Source organism: Crinia signifera, chromosome 7 (genome assembly GCF_055691185.1).
Source record: "Crinia signifera chromosome 7, ASM5569118v1, whole genome shotgun sequence".
In the NCBI taxonomy this organism is placed as follows: Eukaryota; Metazoa; Chordata; class Amphibia; order Anura; family Myobatrachidae; genus Crinia; species Crinia signifera.
The window spans coordinates 125,136,214-125,150,013 of NC_139223.1; positions in this window are offsets into that span (position 1 = coordinate 125,136,214).

A 13,800-nucleotide genomic window follows, 5' to 3' on the forward strand; every position below is an offset into this window, starting at 1 on the left:
ATGACTTACCCACTAGATACATGGAAGAAGGATGTCAGAGTTGGCAAGAGGGATGGGAAGGATTGGTAAGGGAAAGGAGGTGGCTGGTTGCTGATGGATTGGTGGGATGTGATGACCTGAAGTATGGAGTCAATTCTGTATGTGAAATAAGTGGCAAAGAGCACAAAGTGAGGAGGGGAGATGAGATGGGGATGGGCAAATAAATCAGTTGGCAGTGGAAAATAGATGAGGTTCTTGATTTATAATGACAGAAGGGCAGCACTGAAGGATGAGAGTTTGAAAAGGAGGAAAAGGCACATTCGGCAGTACGTGAACATTTTTGCAGAATTCTGGTGCATTAGGTGTGCCAGGGTTGAGGTGTTTATAGTGGCTTGTTCAAAACACAAAAGAGAGAGAATAGAGAAGTGAATCAAATAGGGAGAGCAGAAAGTGGTGTCGATAGTGTCAATGTTACGCTTAGTGATTACATAGTTACATAGTAGTTAAGGCTGAATAAAGACTTGCGTCCATTGAGTTCAACCTTTAGCGAGTATGATCTATTAGCTTCATCCCTTGTTAAAGACAGATTATGTTTATTGGTTGTACCCCTGGATGTTTTTAACCAGTAGATGTTTGTCTAACCTTATTTTATACGTATTTAATGTGTCTGCCGCCACCACCTCTCCAGGAAGAGAGTTCCATAGTTTGGCTGCCCTGAACGTAATGTTAGCCTCAGGAGGTGGAGATGAGGAAGCAGAGAGAGATTACTTAAAAGGGAATAGGTGATGGTCCGAGAAGTGAGCTCCCATTCTCATAGGAGGTCGACTGGGAGAGACCAAGCAAAGATGTTAGGTTAAGGTTTAGAGGCAGGGGATTTTAGGTGGATATCAATAGGGATTTTAAAATTGCCTAAGATAATGGAGGATGGTAAATGACAGCTACTCGAAGATGATCAGGTTGGAAGAGATGCATAGCACGGACCTCAAATGTAGAGAATGCAAGGGATGCTTCTGGGAATATGAATTGGTAGCATGAGTTAAAAGGACCCAACAACACCACCATGGCAGCCCCTAGGTCAGGGTGTGTGTGAGAATGTGAGACCGATTGCAGAGAGAACAGCCGGAGAAGTGGTGTCAGATGGGGTAAGCAAGGTTTCAGTAATGGCTAGGAAATGCAGTGAGTTAGAGCTGAAGAGGCCATAAAGGGTTATTGTTATATTCATGTCAGAGTGCCATTAGGTTTACTGTTAGCCGTTCGTGTATGCCCAGGGGTTATACACTGTTATGAACACAGGTGGACTCCATCATTCAAGTACGCACAGCTAAGGAGCTGGGAAAAGCAGATGTAGCAGAGGCTGCATGTACATCTAAACACATAAGAGTCTTAAGTAAATCAGTTTAGCTGTCAATGTTTACTGTGAGTGATGGGTGAGGGGTGTTGACTGTGCTGTGAGAGGTGATATGCTGTGTGCTGCTGTTGTGATCTGTGCTGTGCTGGTTGAGGGGTGATGGGTTTTATGCTGTGATCCTGGCTGTTTGGCGGGCAGGGGATAGGCAAGTATACTTACTTGACCCCTGTCGGAAATCCCTCCATTGGAATACTGCCATTGGTATTTTGACTGCCAGGATTCTCACTGCTGGTCATCCATATGTATCCTGTCCATCCCTTTATCTCATTATAGTTATCTTGCTCTGCAACATAAAATTATATTTGCATGTAAAACAAGGCACCCTGTGTACCCCTCCATACTAAGCAGTCACTTCACTCCGATTTTTTTCAGCGATCATTTGTGTCGTGGCAGAAAACTGGAAGCACCTCAGATAAAAGTCTGTATTTGTCTGGTGGAGCTGCTGTATTATCCCACAATAATTACCTTCAAGCTGTTTCTAGACTATAAAAGTATCTTTGGGGATCTCATCTTCCAATAACTTGTGGATCTGTCTCAGGCTACCTTGTCTATGGACAACACTGTTTTTATTTACTAAAATGCGCTTTATCAAATCAACAATATTTGGGTACTTGTTTCCTAGCACGGCGCCCGTCTGGTCTCATCGCATACCTTAACTTGAGGTATGCGATGGGACCCGACTGACCCAATTTTCGGGCTTTAAAGACGTTTTTAACGCACTTTGAAAATCGGTCGCATCGCATACCATTACCCAATGTAAAAATGGTCCCTGAGACCCGATCTTACATTGGACCCAATGTTAAATGCCCCCCAGACCCGATTTTTTATTGTAAACCCACACTGATGGTTAATTATGTCAAATGCCTCCCCATTGTTAACGCAACGCCAGTATCAACGTCAACCCGAAGCGTGGCGAGCGCAGCGAGCCCGCAAGGGCCGGCGGTACGCGTCCTCCGACCTTTTGATTCCCCCACTATCCATGTCGGCGTGGAGTTGATTTTATATAGTGTGGCGAGCGCAGTGAGCCACTGAGCCCGAAGCATGGCAAGCGCAGCGAGCCCTGCGAGGGGACGCGTAATACGTCTGAAGTAATGAGAGTCCCCTCGCCACTCTGAAATCCAAAACACTGCTGGTCAAACAATATCATGCACACACAGAATGATTCTGTTAACGACCAGAGGATTATATGGGTTGTTTAACGACTGCAAATCATTAACGCATCATTAGCATATAATTCATCATGACTGTACATGAAACGAGGCGTGCCAAATTCTGAAAGGCAAGTCATTGTATTTCTGCATGCTGAAGGGATCAGCAAGCAAGATGAACGACCAGCAGGTACATGCATTGAATTGTTATCATGCAAACTCAGTTTTTTAAACAATAGGCAATAGGTCGTTCCAATTGCTTGAAACAAAATTGGTTGAAAACAGCCATATTGTTTAAAAAAAAACCTCAAATTTATAAAATAAATCTCAAATGAATCTCCGTTCAGAAAGTTAAATGGATAAGATTTAAAGAATGAATAACACTTTTTAGGCCATGAGTTGTTTAAATTAAATAGCCTGAAAAAAGGTTGCATTTACCTAAAATGTAAAATATTAGTTACAGAAAATGTGTAATAAGTAGTCTATTGAATCGTGACTATGGGGGAAATTTTCTAATATGAAAAACCTAGTTTTTCGTATTAGTATTTTCCCTACGACTGCATATGACTGTTTCAGTCGTATGCAAAGTCGTGTTCCGGAGGGGAATGTACAAAGCAGTCAGATACGACTGCTTTGTAACCCTCCGATGGTGTATCCATTCGTATTAGCTGGCCGTATATACGGCCGCTAATACGAATTAGTAGAGGCAGTCTGCACGGATCAGTCAGATCCGTGCAGGCTGCAAGGTGTAAAAAAAATTGAAAATTAAATAAATAAATAAAAAAACAGCGCGGGGTCCCCCCCACAGCCATAACCAGCACCAGGCTGAAAGAGCCGGGGCCGGTAATTAAAAATCAGGGAACCCGACAAATAGGGGTTCCCCGATTTTTAACAACCAGCCCCAGGCTCCAGGTCCGGGGCTGGTTCCCAAAATACGGGGGACAAAATGACTAGGGGTCCCCCGTATTTTAAGAACCAGCCCCAGGCCAAACCAGCCAGCAGGGTAATGCCACAGCCGGGGGGAGACTTTTTGTACAAGTCCCCCCGGCCAAAGCATTAACCCTCTGACCAGTCAGCCTATTTGTCGGGTTCCCTGATTTTTAATTACCGGCCCGGCTCTTTCAGCCTGGTGCTGGTTACAGCTGTGGTGGGTACCCCACGCTGTTTTTTTTATTTATTTATTTAATTTCCCCTTTTTTTTTACACTAAAGCCTGCATGGATCTGACTGATCTGTGCAGGCTAAAGCCAAATACGACAGGAACATCAAGGTGTATTTTCCTGTCGTATTTGCGTGGGTGTTTCACACCACTTAGCAGCCGTATTATCAATACGGCTGCTTAGTAAATCAGGAACCACCATTCTTTTGAAAGGTGATTCCTGTCATATCCTATCGATGGTGTAGACATTCGTATTTGTAAATACAAATACGAATGTTCCATCATTAGGATACAATACGAATTGTTGTATTTTCGGGATAGTAAATCCCGAAAATACAAATGTGTAAAAAATAGGTGTATTTATGCCTACAAATACACCTATTTTTTACGAATCCATATTGGTAAATTTCCCCCTATGTGTCCGGTACACAAAATATGTGGCTGCACCACTTTAATATGCTGACCATTTCCAGAACCACTGGGTGGGTCAGGCTCATTACTGCACTGTGGTTGTGTAAGATTCTCCCCAATTCTTGAAAGCTATTTCTGGTTAAAGACATGTAGATCACAGATATGCTGAAGTCTGCAAGTGAGGATGCCCCTATAATTGTGGTCAGTGCATCTGCTTCAAACGGATCTTCCCACTAACACAGCTGCGTACCCTGCACACTGGAACTAAACAACCAAATTAACAAGACTCCAAATGGAGAGTCCACAGAAGGATCAAAAAGGCTTCTGACAAGCTATGTGGGTATTTGTATAATTAAGCCACATAAGAGACACAGGGTAATTGTTTGCAAACATTGGCGTGCAGGGAAAGACGGTTCAAGAAATGTGCTGGCAGATCATGCACCCCACAGCTATTGATAATAATAACAACAGCATTTTATGTTCGTCATCTGGACACAAGATCCTATATCAGATCTTACTTGCAATGCATTTGTTTACTGTTTTGTTGCCTAAGCTTTTAAAGTGTGGGCAAGAGGCACGGATAAGGATAGGTTTATTTATTGGCTGCTATGACTGGGAAACTGACCCAGGGCCTGATAAAGAAGTTGATGCAGCTTTGGAGGACACAAGTTGGCGATGTTTTAATTATTTGCATGCGATTATGCCAGTAAACCTCTATGGGAGAATGGGAGGGGGGGGGGGGGGGTGGTTTTGATCAAAAGTGGGCAATTGTTCAGCCCGGGACTGCCTCTAAATGCACAGTAGCTCTGGCCTTAGAGACCAATCCTTGCTTATATTTCCAACAAGTGGAGATGTCAGCAGTTCAGTATTCAATCCCAGCCAGGATTCGCCTGCTACAGACTTGCCTCCCTGGCCCATTAGCCATACTTGCCTACTTTTGAAAACTAGTTTCAGGGAGATTATAGTTTGTAGTAGAAATTTGCACAGCGCCTGATTGAGGGGGCGTGTCATGCTCCACTTAAAGGGTGTGTCTAGTTCCTTATATGGAGAGATTGTGAAAAGAGATTGTGAATGTGGCACCTAGAAGCGTGGGTGTGCACTGCTACATCTGAGAGGAATATTTTAAAATGACTTATATACAAATGTAGATGAGCCCAGAAGCAGTTAGTAAGAGATACTACAGTATACTTGCTAAAGTGCTGGGAAATGGTGCTGATGATTCAATGCAAATGTATCTGTCTCTCATTCATTTTTTCCCAAAAAATGAGGGAGATTGCTAGACTAATTAGGGAGAGAGGGAGATTGCTGCTATTTCAGGGAGTCTCCTGCAGAATGCAGGAGGGTAGGCAGCTATGCCATTAGCATATATTTGCAGTACTGTTGCAGTACTGTTGCATAAAAATATGCAGGTATCCACCTCTGAACCCTACCTTAAGCATAGAATTTGACATAGAAACATAGAATTTGATGATAAATAAGAACCACTTGGTCCTATTTTCTACCTGTAAATAAACCCCAAAAGTAGTTGAGCCTAAATTCTTTGCACGAATATTCATATGCCTATTCCAAGCATGTTTGAATTGCTCTACTGTCTGCTATTCCACTTATCCACTATCCCTTCTGTGAAGTCATTTTCCCTTATACTGTATCTCCCTGCAGTCTCAGGGCATGTCCTCGTCTTCTAATACTACTCTTCCCACCCTTGGTGTATTTGAAAGTTTCTATCATGTCCTCACCTTTTCCTTCTCTGCTCCAAGCTTTTAGTCTTTCCGTGTAAGCGTTGTGCTGTAGGCCATTACCATTTTAGTTGGCATTCTTTGTACTTAATGTATTTACCTCCTTCTGAAGATAGGGTCTCCAGAACGGAACACAATGCTGTTGTACTGTATATTCTGTGAGCTAAAAATAAAAACATTTTATGAAACCCCAATTTCAAGAAAGTTACAACAAAATTCTTCCCACTGTGAAACAAACCTCAGTAAATGTCGACAAAGTGTTTTAAGCTGATTTTAGCCCTAAACCTGACTACTACTTAACCCTAAAATGGGCTGTTGACATCCACAATGTGGACATAAGGTTCATGTAGACATTGTGAATGTTGACATTTGGAATATTGTACTGCGGTATTAGAACAGAGGAGATAAAGGGCCTAATTCCTATTTGTATAGTTTACATATAAATATGTTTTCTGCAGGGCCACAGCATGATTGACATGGTGTGGTGTTTGGGGGCAAAGCAGGGTCGGAACTTGGCACCATTCTTCAAAAGTGTTGACCCTTTTTTGAAGGTGTGACGGGTCCAGGGTTTTCCTTATTGGACACAGACTTCGCATGCCAGGTGGAACCTCCCACATCTTTCGATGGTCGAAAGATGTGGTGCGTGCACGTATATATAAAGTGACTTTCAGGTCATTTATATATACATGCACATTCCAGCGAGTCAGCTGCCTGCCCACGGCGCCCATGTCACCCGACGATCTCCATGGGAATGCCCGGTGTTTATCATGAGCACAACTATCCGCCACCCATGCAGTCTTGGGTGCAAGCATATGGCGAGCAGTCTGTTTGCCATGGCCGCATGTACCCAACATTTGCACATGCGCAGAAATGCAGCTGTGCATGCAAAAAACACCAGTCCCCATGCGAACGAACGCTGGCTGCCAACAGACCAGAATAAGGGCCAAAATTTATTCCGAATTTGGATTGCTTCTAGAAATGCCTCTATCCTAAATGACATAAAGCTTATTATATGAATGCCAATGAAAATGACAGGATGAACCATATCATAAAGTGCCTTAAATTGCTTTGGGAATAATGAGATACTGTACAACTTAATCTACGATTATGTGACATGCTATCTGATCTAGACTGGCTGTTCCCACAGTCCAGACTTTGGGGCCCATTTATCAAGTAATATTTGCGGCTAAATCCCCGAAAACACACGTTTTCGGGGTTTAGCCGCAAATATTAAGTATCACCTAAATGTATTAAAGGGGACCGCAGCAGGAATTTCCGATCCCTGCTGTGATCCCCCCTGCACCGCCGCCGGCCGCATCCCCCATAGGTTTCTATGGTGAATGCGAAGCTGCCCGAAGTGTCAACATCGGGCAGCCCGGCATCGCAGCCCTGGGCTATCGCCATTCTGATATGGCGATAGCCCGTTGTAGCCTATGGCTACACATCGCACTGCCCGAGCGGCAGTGCGGTCAGCGGGGTCGCGGAGGGGTCAGCGCATAACCGTGCATGCCCAGACCCCCCGGCTTCTGGGTCAGGGCTTCGCAGGGACGGGCTCCTATCATATCATATAATATGTCCAAAAGCTATCATAACAGGCCCACCATCCCATCATTTCTACATTGGGCACAAGTTATCTCAGATGCTGCATAGCCCAAGACTTACTCAGGTTCCAGAGTTATTCATTATACACATGTTACATTACACTGCATGGGGCTATGGTGTACTCACTACAGTGCATTGCTGTTAGTAATATGGTACAATTACTCTCTATGCACTCTCTAATGGCTAGCCAAGTCTATGTGGAGTCTGCCCCCTTCCTAAATTTGGGCCTTTATAACTATATAAAATCTAACTCTCCCTGCACATGTTACATCTGCCCCCCTGCAGTGCATATGGTTTTGTCCATCTAAGAAGGATTTTGTTAGAAGGAGTGAACCAATAACCCCCTATGTTTCAGAGTTTGTTCGTGCCCCCAGCAGCTTTATCAAAGGTGTTCAAAAGCAGAAGAACCTATGTGAAATGATCCTGGGAATTGTAGCGCTATTCATCCCATCTGTGTGGGAATCGATGTGATTCCAGTGGAATTGTTATAACTGAGCAGCGCCTTCCTATAGGGTTTCCTTTCAGTCCGAAAGGTCTGTCTAGGAATAATCTTATATATGTTCCAGGTTGCAAATGAGAAGTTAAAATTACTTCTTTAGTAAGGCAGCAGTCCGGTCAAAAAAAGGACTCCACTTCATCATTAGACCAGCGCTTTAGTTAATGGTTTTGGGTTGCACATAAGTGCCCAAGTGCGCCTGAGTCCCCCCAAGCCTCCCCGAGAGGGGCATACGAATGCCAGGGTGAGGAGTCGGGAAAGGCCAGAGAGGGTGAGCAATGCCCCTAGAGGTGGTTGGGAGCAGGGTCTACTGCAGAAGCCGGCAGCTGCCCTTTAATGATAAGTATTTCTGGGGCAGGTCAATCTTGTTTAATTGCTTCCCTTTTATATTGATGCTGGAGATTTGTGACATTCAATGCCCTCCTACCCCTCCACCTCCAGTGTAGGATATTGTGTACAACCCCTACCCCTGTGTATGACACCCTGTACCACCCAACCCCAGTTCTTGTGACACCTTTAATCCTTACACTACCCTATTAGCATTTTGATATGGGGCCCACGTCGTTCTAGTTAATCCCCTGTCTGTTTGTGGAATGTTATTCTCAGTATTACAACTTTCTCTGCATGTATCGGTAACTTAGAATTGATACGCACAGCTGCAGAGTGCCCCTCTCTTATTTAGGATGCCAGCAGCCTAACTAGAGGTCCATACTGTAGTTCTGACAAACAACTTAATTCTAATCTTAGTAAATGTTAAGATGCACTGACATTATCTGAATAGTTAATTGTTTATAGAATGGAAGAAGTCTAGGAAACATAACAGACCAAGGATTTGTGAGCATAGAAGCTAATAAAAAAGGAATATTTGGGGTTAGTTTGGCATTTGTCCTATTCTCCCAGGGATAATAAGTAGAGATGTGCGGGCTCGGATATCAGAGATCCGAGCCCCCACGGACGTCATCATTCCGAGCCCGATTCCGAGCAGCGCTCGGAGATTCCCGCCTGACTCGGTCCGTCCGCGTGATTAGAACGTCATCTCCCGGCGTCGGATTTCGCGAGGCTTTATAAGCAGCTGCCGCGCCCCCGCCATCTTCACTCCAGTTAAGTAGTGGGTTGGGAGAGGGTGTGTTGGTGCTGCTGCTGGGGCTTAAACTTGAGCTTGTCCTTGAGCTTTTGCAATCGCTGGTGCTGTCTCTCAGTGCTGCTGTGTAGTAGTCTAACTGTGTACTTGTAGTACTACTGTCTCCTCTGTGCGGTCTACCTCTGGTGTGCTGTGCTGCCTGTAATTGATTATTTTATTTGCTGGGGCTGTCTCCCTCAGTGCTGCTGTGTACTCTGTTCTCAGCTTAGGACAACAGTCTAACTGTGTACTTGTAGTACTACTGTCTCCTCTGTGCGGTCTACCTCTGGTGAACTGTGCTGTAATTAATTATTTTATTTGCTAGGGCTGTCTCCCTCAGTGCTGCTGTGTACTATGTTCTCCTCTGCTTAGGAGAACAGTCTAACTGTGTACCTGCCTGTAGTACTGTCTCCTCTGTGCTGGGGCATACCTCTGGTGCTGTGCTGTGCCATTTATTATATATATAATTATTAATTAATTATATTAAATATAAATATATATATAGTCCACTGGTGCTGCACTGCTGCCTGCACTGAATCTGCCAGTCTGGCGGTCTGTGGTCTGGGGCTCACTGGCTAATAAATAATTAAATACTGCCTGCCTAATAAATAATTAAATACTGCCGTATATCTCTACCTTTGTGGTCTGGGGCTCACTGCCTATACTGCCGTATGTACCGTCTGGTCTGGGGCTCACTGGCTAATAAATAATTAAATACTGCTGTATATCTCTACCTTTGTGGTCTGGGGCTCACTGGCTATACTGCCGTATGTACCGTCTGGTCTGGGGCTCACTGGCTAATAAATAATTAAATACTGCCTGCCTAATAAATAATTAAATACTGCCGTATATCTCTACCTTTGTGGTCTGGGGGTCACTGGCTATACTGCCGTATGTACCGTCTGGTCTGGGGCTCACTGGTTAATAAATAATTAAATACTGCCTGCCTAATAAATAATTAAATACTGCCGTATATCTCTACCTTTGTGGTCTGGGGCTCACTGCCTATACTGCCGTATGTACCGTCTGGTCTGGGGCTCACTGGCTAATAAATAATTAAATACTGCCGTATATCTCTACCTTTGTGGTCTGGGGCTCACTGGCTATACTGCCGTATGTACCGTCTGGTCTGGGGCTCACTGGCTAATAAATAATTAAATACTGCCTGCCTAATAAATAATTAAATACTGCCGTATATCTCTACCTTTGTGGTCTGGGGGGCACTGGCTATACTGCCGTATGTACCGTCTGGTCTGGGGCTCACTGGTTAATAAATAATTAAATACTGCCTGCCTAATAAATAATTAAATACTGCCGTATATCTCTACCTTTGTGGTCTGGGGCTCACTGCCTATACTGCCGTATGTACCGTCTGGTCTGGGGCTCACTGGCTAATAAATAATTAAATACTGCCGTATATCTCTACCTTTGTGGTCTGGGGCTCACTGGCTATACTGCCGTATGTACCGTCTGGTCTGGGGCTCACTGGCTAATAAATAATTAAATACTACCGTATATCTCTACCTTTGTGGTCTGGGGCTCACTGGCTATACTGCCGTATGTACCGTCTGGTCTGTGGCTCACCGGCTAATAAATAATTAAATACTGCCTGCCTAATAAATAATTAAATACTGCCGTATATCTCTACCTTTGTGGTCTGGGGCTCACTGGCTATACTGCCGTATGTACCGTCTGGTCTGGGGCTCACTGGCTAATAAATAATTAAATACTGCCATATATCTCTACCTTTGTGGTCTGGGGCTCACTGGCTATACTGCCGTATGTACCGTCTGGTCTGGGGCTCACCGGCTAAAAAATAATTAAATACTGCCTGCCTAATAAATAATTAAATACTGCCATATATCTCTACCTTTGTGGTCTGGGGCTGACTGGCTATACTGCCGTATGTACCGTCTGGTCTGGGGCTCACTGGCTAATAAATAATTAAATACTGCCGTATATCTCTACCTTTGTGGTCTGGGGCTCACTGGCTATACTGCCGTATGTACCGTCTGGTCTGGGGCTCACCGGCTAATAAATAATTAAATACTGCCTGCCTAATAAATAATTAAATACTGCCGTATATCTCTACCTTTGTGGTCTGGGGCTCACTGGCTATACTGCCGTATGTACCGTCTGGTCTGGGGCTCACTGGCTAATAAATAATTAAATACTGCCATATATCTCTACCTTTGTGGTCTGGGGCTCACTGGCTATACTGCCGTATGTACCGTCTGGTCTGGGGCTCACCGGCTAAAAAATAATTAAATACTGCCTGCCTAATAAATAATTAAATACTGCCATATATCTCTACCTTTGTGGTCTGGGGCTGACTGGCTATACTGCCGTATGTACCGTCTGGTCTGGGGCTCACTGGCTAATAAATAATTAAATACTGCCGTATATCTCTACCTTTGTGGTCTGGGGCTCACTGGCTATACTGCCGTATGTACCGTCTGGTCTGGGGCTCACCGGCTAATAAATAATTAAATACTGCCTGCCTAATAAATAATTAAATACTGCCGTATATCTCTACCTTTGTGGTCTGGGGCTCACTGCCTAAATACTGCCGTATATCATTATCTACCTGTCTGGTCTGGGGCTCTCTGCCTAATACTGACGTACCTGTCTGGTGTGTGGCTCACTGCCTAATACTGCTGTATCTGTATAACTGCCTGCTGGTGCATACTCACTGACATATATAATTGCACACCAGTGGCGCTGTTCTGTGACATAACTCCACAATAATAATGGAGATCCAAAATATGGAGGTTAACAAACAAAGGAAAGATGAAGATGCACTTCCTCATAGTTCTGAAGCTGCTGCCACTAGTCATGACATAGGCGATGAAATGCCAACAACGTCGTCTGCCACGGCCGATGCCCAGTGTGAAGGCAGAGGGCATGTACAATTGAAACCAAACTTCCGTAAAAGGAATAAAACTATGAAATGTAAATCGTTGGAAGAGAAACTTAAACTTGGCAATATGCCATTTACGACACGGAGTGGCAAGGAACGTCTAAGGCCATGGCCTAACTTCATGACTAGTGGTGCAGCTTCAGATGACGAGGAAAGTCCTCCTCCTCCTCTCTCCCCGCCCAATAGGAAATCAAAGAGAGTTAGGCTGACACCGACTCAAAAAAGTCTGACAAAATTTCTGAAAAAGAAACAGAAAAAAATTCAGAAAATAAATCTGGAAATAACTCATCCTTCTAAAGACATATCCCAAATCCCCACAGAGAGTCCGAGGGTGGCGGTGGTTGTGATGCCGGACCTTCCTATCACTGTACGTGAAGAGGTGGCTCCTTCCACCATTTGCAGTATGCCCTCTGCATATGCTGGAAGGATGACCCACAGTCTAGTTCCAGATTTTATTAGTGAAGATGATGTTGTACACCAGGAGGAGGATATTGATGTAGCTGTCACTGAGGAGGAAGTTGTCGAGGAGGATGGAGACTTGGTTTGCTTAAATGACGCACCAGGGGGGAATGAGGCACCTGTGGTGGAAAAAGTTGTTGTCCATGGGATGAAAAAGCCCATCGTCATGCCTGGACAAAGGACCAATAAATCCACCTCTGCGGTCTGGAATTTTTTTTATCCGCATCCGGACAACAAAAGTATTGCCATTTGTAGCTTATGTAAAACTCCAATAAGCAGGGGTAAGGATCTTGCCCACCTAGGGACAACCTCCCTTCAACGTCACCTAAAGAAGCGTCATGGTTCAGTGTTTAGTCCAGAAAGTGCGGCTAGCAGTCCAGCGACACCTAAATCACTTGGTCCTCCTTTTGGAGCCAAATGCCTGAAAAGCACACCACCAACTCCCTCCTCGACAAATTCCTCCTCGATCCGGATAGGGGGGAGTCCTGCAGTCCATCTCACCTGCATGAATGACTCCATAGATTCCTCCGGAGGATCCTGCAGCACTACGCCTACTACTACTACTACTGCCGCTGCTGCTGCTGCTCCTGGAAGTCAGAGGGGAAGTCAGTCATCATCCCAGAGGGGAAGTCGTAAGACCGCTACGTCTTTCACTAAGCAATTGACCGTCCAACAGTCATTTTCCATGAGGATGAAATACGACAGCAGTCATCCTATGGCAAAGCGGATAACTGCGGCCTTGACAGCTATGTTGGTGTTAGACGTACGTCCGGTGTCCGCCATCAATGGAGTGGGATTTAAACGGTTGATGCAGGTATTGTGTCCCCGGTACCAAATCCCGTCTAGATTCCACTTCACTAGGCAGGCGATACCCGCGATGTACAGGGAGGTCAGAAAAAGTGTCCTCAGTGCCCTGAAAAATGCGGCTGTACCCACTGTACACTTAACTACAGACATGTGGACAAGTGGATCAGGGCAAACTAAGGACTATATGACTGTGACAGCCCACTGGGTAGATGCATCGCCTTCCGCAGCAGCAGCATCTCCTGCATGTCAGCTCCTTCTTAGGCAGGCTACGCTGTGTATCACCGGTTTCAAGAAGAGGCACAACGCCGACAACCTCTTAGAGAAACTGAGGGAAATCATCTCCCTGTGGCTTACCCCCCTTAGACTCTCCTGGGGATTTGTGGTGTCGGACAACGCCAGTAACATTGTGCGGGCATTAAACATGGGCAATTTCCAGCACGTGCCATGTTTTGCCCACACAATAAATTTGGTGGTGCAGCATTTCATAAAAAATGACAGGAGTGTGCAGGAGATGCTTGCGGTGGCACGCAAAATTTGCGGACACTTTCGGCATTCT